Source organism: Mus caroli, chromosome 2 (assembly GCF_900094665.2).
Source record: "Mus caroli chromosome 2, CAROLI_EIJ_v1.1, whole genome shotgun sequence".
Lineage (NCBI taxonomy): Eukaryota > Metazoa > Chordata > Mammalia > Rodentia > Muridae > Mus > Mus caroli.
Genome location: NC_034571.1, coordinates 149,973,971 through 149,981,782, shown reverse-complemented (window position 1 = coordinate 149,981,782; position 7,812 = coordinate 149,973,971). Strand labels below are relative to the sequence as shown.

Sequence of the window (7,812 nt, the reverse complement as noted above, 5' to 3'; positions counted from 1 at the left end):
TGCTGGGATTTGAACTCCGGACCTTCGGAAGAGCAGTCGGGTGCTCTTACCCACTGAGCCATCTCACCAGCCCCTAGAGCCAGTTTTTATTTATTGATTTTATTTTCATTAGTCTTTGCTTTGGATCCTTGTGATTTTCTTCCTTCTGCTTGTTTGAGGGTTCGTTTACTCTTTTTCCCCTAGAATCTTGGGAAATGAGTTTTGATTTGTTTTTGTTTGAAACTATTTCCTTTTTCTAATACATTATTTACCTCCAGGGTAGGAATATATAATTCAGTAGCAGAGTACTTACCTATCATGTGTGAAGGCCTGAGTTCAATTTCAATTCCCAGCTCCCACAAAATAAATTAAATAAATAAATAATAATCAATCTACTTCTTGATGGTTATAGGTGTTTTCATTTTTGTTAACTGGGTCTTCTTTCTCTCCCTACACACCCCCCTCAAAACCCTGCATGTGCTCTTTGGTTTCACACACTCACAGTACTTGAATTTGAACCTTTGTGCATGCTAAGCTAGTGCTTTACCACTGATCTACAACTATGTACCCTGGCAGGTCTGGGACTCAGAGACCTGCCTCTTGAGGGCTTTGTTTAAAAGTGTCCACCACTTCCTTGTTGCTGCACTGTCTTGAGTGCTGAGTTACAAGCATATGTCACCACCCAGGGGAAATGGGATATGCTTGTTTCATCCATTTCTTTCATTGTATTTGTTTCTCTTCTCATGCCTTCTTTGTTCCATGTGTTGTTTGCTTGCCATGTTTCTGAGACTTTTTTCCAAACACCCTCCTAGTGATTTCAGACTTGATTCCATTATGCTTGGAGAACAACCTCTGTATGGTTTCAGTTCTATTAAATGTGCTGAGGTTAGAGACTGGAGAGATGGCTCTGTGGCTAAGAGGATGCACTGCTCTTGCAGAGAACCTGAGTTAAGTTCCCAGCACTGAACTCCATAAGTTCCCCATCCACAAAATGAAGAGCCCAAGCCTTGGGAAGGTGAAGTAAGACCCACACAGAGAACAGGTATTTGACAAAGCATTTGTTTCAAGCACCCATTCAACTTTCATGCATGTGAGTGTTTTGTCTGCATGAGTGTATGTGCACACGTGTGCCTGGTGTCCACAGAGGTCAGAAGAGAATATTAATCCCTTGAAACTGGAATTGCAGATAGTTTTCTATCACCATGTGGGTTCTGGGAACTGAACCTAGGTCCTCTGCAAGAGTAACAAGTGCTTTTAACAGTTAAACCATCTCTCTAGCCCTATGATCTATCTTAGTATTGTTCTCTAGGCTCTTAAAAAGAAAGTATATTCTGCTATTGTGGGGTAGAGTGTTGTATACCTAGCATCGCTCTTGGGAGTGGGGGTGACTCCTTGTCTGTCCTTGTTGATGTGTGACTTCTTCAGTGTCCTTCATGATTTTCTGCCTGGTTACTTATTAGTTGTTGACTGAGGAGTGATGATCCCTCCACTTTTTCTTATGCCTACTTTGTAGCTTTTTTATTTTTATTTTTCACACATTTGTCAGCTGTTGTTTTATGCATGTAATTTGGAAGTGCCATTTCTTAGTAGATTTACTGCTTAACTGTTATATAATGTTCCTTCTGTCTCAGGTAACCTTGATCTCAAGTCTGTATCTAATAGAGCTCCTATTTCTTTAATTAACATCTGCATGGTGATATCTTCTCCATCCTTTGGCTCTCATCCTACATGTAACTATAACTTATAGGAAGTGAGTTTCTTGTAAACAGTCTTATAATTAGATCTCAATTTAAAATCCATTCTGGCAGTCTCTGCCTTTTAATTAGTATATTTCAGCTCTTTACATTTAACATAATTATTGACATGTTAGAACTCAAGTCTGCCTCTTGGTTCTGTTTTTATTTCTGTTATCTTTTTCAGCCTTCCCACAGGTTGCTTGAACAACTCTTAGAATTTCATCTGAGTTACTTATGATGTTTTTATATCTGTGTATGCAGCCATTTCAATGGTTATTGTACCTTGTAGGTTTGTAACTTACCAGTTCTAGCTAGGAAGAAGGCCAAACAGGACACAACAGTACTTCAGTGTGCTGAGAGTTTGATATCTAACTTCTTTTGCTCACTTATTGAGTGAGGGGATCTTAGGCAAAGCTGAGATTCTAAGTGAATATGGCCTTTAGTGCAGAGACAGACAAATAAACTGTCATATGAACCCAAGACAGCATTCCTCCAAATACCTGAACATGACTGTCAATGGCATGTTAAACCTTTTTCATTGCAGAGTTCCTGTCTTTCAGAAGGAAACTCTGCATGGACTGCATGTTGCACGGTTCCTTCCGACTCCTGGCTGACCTTGCAGACTTTTAACTGGCCCCCTCAGAATAGATTGCAGTAGATCTAGTATGGAGCCCTAGCAAGCTGAACTTAAACTGTAGCCCCTTAATTCTGACGAGCAGCCAGCCTGGGAACCCCTGGTACAGTACAAGGAATATTGGTATATTCTTTGGAGTCAGGCTTGAAACAAATCCTCTGTCTGATACCTGTTGTGTGGGCCTTCCTTCTCTTCTAAAGCGTGGGCACCTCAGTTTGTGGATGAGGAATTTATGGACATAAAATATCTAACATGGCCACATACAAAGGTGCATGAATTTTATCCCAGTACCTGTGCACCTGCAGAGGCAGGTGGGTTTCTGTGAGGGAAGCCAGCCTAATCTACTAGTGAGTTCTAGGCCAGCTATGACTACATAGTGAGACCCTGTCTCAAACAAACCTAGCATGGGGGCTGGGGAAATTGCTAACTAGGTAAGGTACCTGCTACTAAAGCATAAGGACCTGTGTTCCAATCCTCATCACCTACATGGAAATCTGGGAACAGTGGTGTGGCCCGGGAGCCTATCACTAGGGGTAGTTTCTTTTTCTCCATAGCACTTAGCACAACCCGTCAAGTCAGATTACCACCTGCCTTGGAATATGACCACTAGCAGCAGAAAATAACCACTTGGTGCCAGGAGGAAGAAACAGCAAGGCAGAAATCACACTTTCTAAAGCCTATATTGGAGTTGGGGAAGGAGACCAAGTGGTAGAGACAGGAATGTGTCTTAAACTCATTGACCAACAGTCTAGCAGAGTTGATGAGCTTCAGATACACTGAGATGCCCTATTTCAAAAAATAAAAGTGGAACACAGTTGAGAAAAGGCATCTGATGTCGACCTCCGGCATCTACATTCATGAGTTCTTGTATACAAACATATACACATCCATAGTAACAAGTTCAAGACAAAAATGCCTAGTACAGTGCCTGCCATAGAATGGTTAATTTTTTTAAACATTATTTCTTTATTTTATTCATATGAGTGCTTGCCTGTACGTACCATCTCTGTACCATAAGTACACCCAGTGCCTATGGAGGTCAGAAGTCATCAGATCCCCTGAAACTGAAGACCTAGGTGTTGTAAGCCACTATGTAGGTGCTGGGATTTGCATTCAGATCCTCTGCAAGAGCAGCAATGAGGCCTCTCTCTCAAGACCCAGTCAACCTTAAAAAAAAAAAAGTTAAAAAATATTAATTTTCTTTGTCTCTAGGAATTTGTATTGGAACTTCTTACATGTCTCTATAACTAAACCTAGTCTTCCTTTCCAACAGCAATTATTGGAGGTTGGAAATTTTGCAGACTATCTTATATATCAAATTTAATTCTTTTGAAGGAAGCTAAAACTTATGGGAACCACATAGCCAAGTTCTGGGAGAACCTGGACTGAAACCCACATCATAAAAGCCCTGTTTGGGTTTAACATCTAAAAGTGGCCTAAGGAAGGAACAGCCACAATCTAAGATTGGTTACCTCAAAAAATAGTACGGGTATTGGGGGGGGGGGTGCTGGAGAGATGGCCCAGCAGTTAAGAGCACTGATTGCTCTTCTAGAGGTCCTGAGTTCAATTCCCAGCAACCATATGGTGGCTCACAACCATCTGTAATGGGGTCTGATGCCCTCTTCTGGTGTGTCTGAAGACAGCTACAGTGAACTCATACAAATAAAAGAATACTTTTTATTTATTTAAAAAAAACAAAAACAAAAAACAGTACTGCAGTGTTGTCCCATCGTGAATAAGATCAATTGCCAGAGGGAAAACTCTTAGAGAAGAATATGGTAGTTTTTATCCAGAATCCAGTTCGAACATAGCTTCATCAGAGTGCCATCAAGTGAGAGAACCAGACCTTGGGTCATGGCCATTAGCAACATAAAATATGCAAGGCCAGAAGCAAGAAACTAGCTAAGCAAAGATCATGCTTTTTAGAACCTACATTTGAGTGAAGGGAGGAGATCCTGGATAGAATCCAAAAGTAAAACAGGTAGGTGACCTGCTTCCGCAGGTGGTACTAAGTGCTGCGAAGGAAAATCAAAGGCAGAGAAAGGAGATTGGGAGGACCAAGGTAAGGAGGATTCAGGGTGAGTTGTAGTTTCAGAGAGTGGTGTTGAAAAGGCCTCACGGCTCCTGTTGTCCATAGTTCCAGGAGACCTGGTCAAAGTGATCAGGCCGGCGCTGCAGGGGCCACAGCTTCTCAGCAGGACCTCTCGAGGTCTCGGAGGCTCATGGAAAGGAGGCCACCAAGGCCTCCCTGTTTTCCAGGGCATCACCTGCTCACCTACCCACGACGCTGAGATAGGATGGTTTCCTACAAAGACGCTGTAATCTTGTAATTCTGTAACAAGATGACAATAATAAAAATGGAGGGCGACTGTGAAAAAAAAGAAAGAAAGAAAGAAAGAAAAGGCCTCACTCTGAAGTCCCATCTGGAAGAGGCCAGGAAGAAGTATGCTGTGAACTTATTCAGGGACAGTAAGTGGAAAGCCTGGCATGTGATCTCATCCATGTCACTGCAGTGTGAAGCCTGGCATACACCACTGTGTCTGTCTCTCCTTCTATCTGGCCTGTTCTTGTGACAGGATTTTAGGCGTGGTCCTCCTTCCTCAGTGTAAGTCCTCTTCTCTGTGAGCACTTCTCTGTTGGCATTCCACTTCCAAGCTCCTTTAGCAGAGTGTTTGCTTGTATAATATGGTGAGTGCCTTGTGATTTGCCCTCTTCTCCTTCATGTGTCAGTAAAGAAGCTGGACATGGTGGCACACCTTTAATCCCAGCACTGGGAGACGGGGGTGGGTGAATCTCTGAGTTCAAGATCAGCCTTGTCTACAGAGTGAGTTATGTAGAGAGACCCTGACTCAAAAAAAAACAAAAAAACAAAAACAGAGACAATGGTGCTTCCTGTACAAAGTGAGCCTTTGGATTCACCACTGTTGGTATGGCACATCTCTGAGATAAGGCAGGAAAGCTTGCAGAGGGAGGACGTGATTCATGCTCTCCACAGTCAGGCGTCATCTGCCACCTTTGCAGTAGCACTTCTAAGACCACAAAGGGCACATTAAACTAAGAAGCTTTTAGATGGCTAGCAGACAGACATGGCTGTCCACTCCTGCTTCTGTTTATTCAGCTACTGTCCGAATTCCCCATTGTTTACTTGTTCAGCTTGACTGTCCATCCCTGTGTCACTTTTTGGGCCAGATACCTATGTTCTATTAGGTAAACTGTAAACTGCAGCAGCAGCCCATGTTAAATAATCAGAGCTGTATTTTAAAGGAGTAGAATCCAGGACTCTAAGGCTCTAAATCTCTAAACAGTTCCTTCTGTAATTGACATATTGTCACACAAGCACGATTTCATGGTCGCCCCATAAAGCTATATGATTGCCTTTTATAGTCATATCAAAGTAGCAATGTGTTATACTATCTTCCTTACAAAAGTCTGCTTTATATTTCTGATCCTTAGCCCATTCTTTAGATGCCTGGCTGTAGTAAACCTTAATCTGGGTGGCAGTTCATTGAGATGTGATAGCATCATTTTCCATAGGTATACATTTGATAGCTTCCATTCCAGGTTGACAGTGGGTGGTATCATCCTGAACACATCTTTTGGGGCCCTTGTATAGGTGTTTCTGCTGGGTGGGGTGGCTAGATCATGGAGCACACCTGCTTTCCTGCAGTATTAGCTACTGCCAAAGAGTTTTCCTGAGTGACCATGTTGCTTCATATCCTTGCCAGCATCTACTATTTTCCTTTCCTCTTTTCCCCCTGTTATATACACAGTGATGGTGGTAGTTGTGGTTATTTAAGACAGTGTCTCACTACGTAGTTCTGGCTGCCTTGGAACTTGCTTTGTAGACCAGGCTAGCTTCCTCTGTCTCCTGACTACTGGGATTAAAGGTGTACACCACTCTGTCCAGTTTTTATTATTATTTATTTTGTGTGTTTGAGTGTTTTGACTACGGGTATTATATGTACACCACACATATGCCTGGTGCCCAAGAGGCCAGAAGAAGGAATGCGGTCCCCTAGAACTAGAGTTACAGATACTTGTGAACCACCATATGGGTACTGGAACTTGAACCCAGGTCCTTTGTAAAAGCAATAAGTACTCAACTGCTGTGCCATCCCTTCATCCTTCAGCTTGTTTGTTTGTTTGTTTGTTTGTTGAGATAGGGTTTCTCTGTATAGCCCTGGCTGTCCTGGAACTCACTTTGTAGACCAGACTGGTCTCAAACTCAGAAATCCGCCTGCCTCTGCCTCCGGAGTGCTGGGATTAAAGGTGTGTGCCGCCACGCCCGGCTTCATCCTTCAGCTTTTAGTAGTCTTATTTTGATGAGTATTTCTTATTTGCAATAGTCAACACATCAGGGTGTTTTTGTTTTATTTTTTCTTTTATGTATCCTGTTTTAATATTCTGTGTTTGAGGAATCGTTTTGTTTTGTTTTATGATAGTCTTAACTCTGTAGCCCAGGCTAGCCTTAAACTCACTCCATGGTGGCATTGAGCTTGGGACAGTTCTCCTGCCTCAGTCTCCCAGGATTATAAATGTGAGGCACCATTCTAGACTTACAGGTACTGTTTAAGGGATGTTTGCTGATTGGGTGTTATGCCTAGAATTCTAGTACTCTGAGAGCTAAAGCAGGAAGGCTAAGGCCCTTCATGTTACATAGTAAGACCCTGAGGGAGAAAGAGCTGGGAATTGGGTGTTTGCCCACTTTGAAGTCACAGAAGTATTGTCCTTTGTTTTCTTTGGGAATTTTTCTTTGTTTTGCATTCTACATTTAAATATAGTATGAGAGAAAGAAGTCACCATAATCTACAGTTCTGACTTTCATGGTTCAAAAATATTCTTAGTTTCATTTCTGTTGCTATGATAAAATACCCTGAGAAAAAAAGCAATTTAGGGAAGAAAGAATATATTTTCGCTCACAGTGGCAGGAACTTGAAGCCGCTAGTCACATCATAGCCACAGTCAAGAAAAAGTAGAAATGAATGCCTTTATGCTTAGTGTCCAGCCAGCTCTTTCTACTCTGAAAAAGTCCAGGACCCCATACCAGGGAATAATGCTACCCACTTGTACGCAGCTTCCCACATCACTTACGACAATCAAGACAATTCCCCACAGACATTAATTACTACAGGCCTACTTCATCTAAACATCCCTCACTGAGACTCTTCCCAGCTGATTCTAGGTCGTGTTAGGTTGTTGATCACAGATGTGGTCCTTAATAGAGAGCACATTCATAGACTTGTTCATTTATTATAGACTGCATTCACACAGTTTATTATTGCTGTTGTTAATCTGCTTTATTAATAAAACCTTTTCAGAGTAAATATTGGTAGGAAAAAGAAGAGTATATAATAGAGTTTAATATATTCTTTTTTTTTTTTTTTCTTTTTTTTTGGTTTTTCTAGACAGGGTTTCTCTGTATAGCCCTGGCTGTCCTGGAACTCACTCTGTAGACCAGGCTGG

The 7,812-nt window shown here is 41.9% G+C and overlaps 1 protein-coding gene across 2 annotated transcripts in view; it reads left to right on the top strand.

The window, feature by feature from the left end:
• Positions 1-7,812, top strand: part of Tti1 (TELO2 interacting protein 1) — a 50,738-nt gene that overhangs the window by 6,589 nt on the left and 36,337 nt on the right. Inside the window, exon 1 of one of the 2 annotated variants that reach the window (XM_029474484.1) lies at positions 954-1,021. The exons of the other annotated variant lie outside the window; for it this stretch is intronic. The gene's annotated coding sequence lies outside the window, so the exon portion shown is untranslated. Of the gene's footprint in view, positions 1-953; positions 1,022-7,812 lie in introns of those variants that run through there. 2 annotated transcript variants of the gene reach the window in all.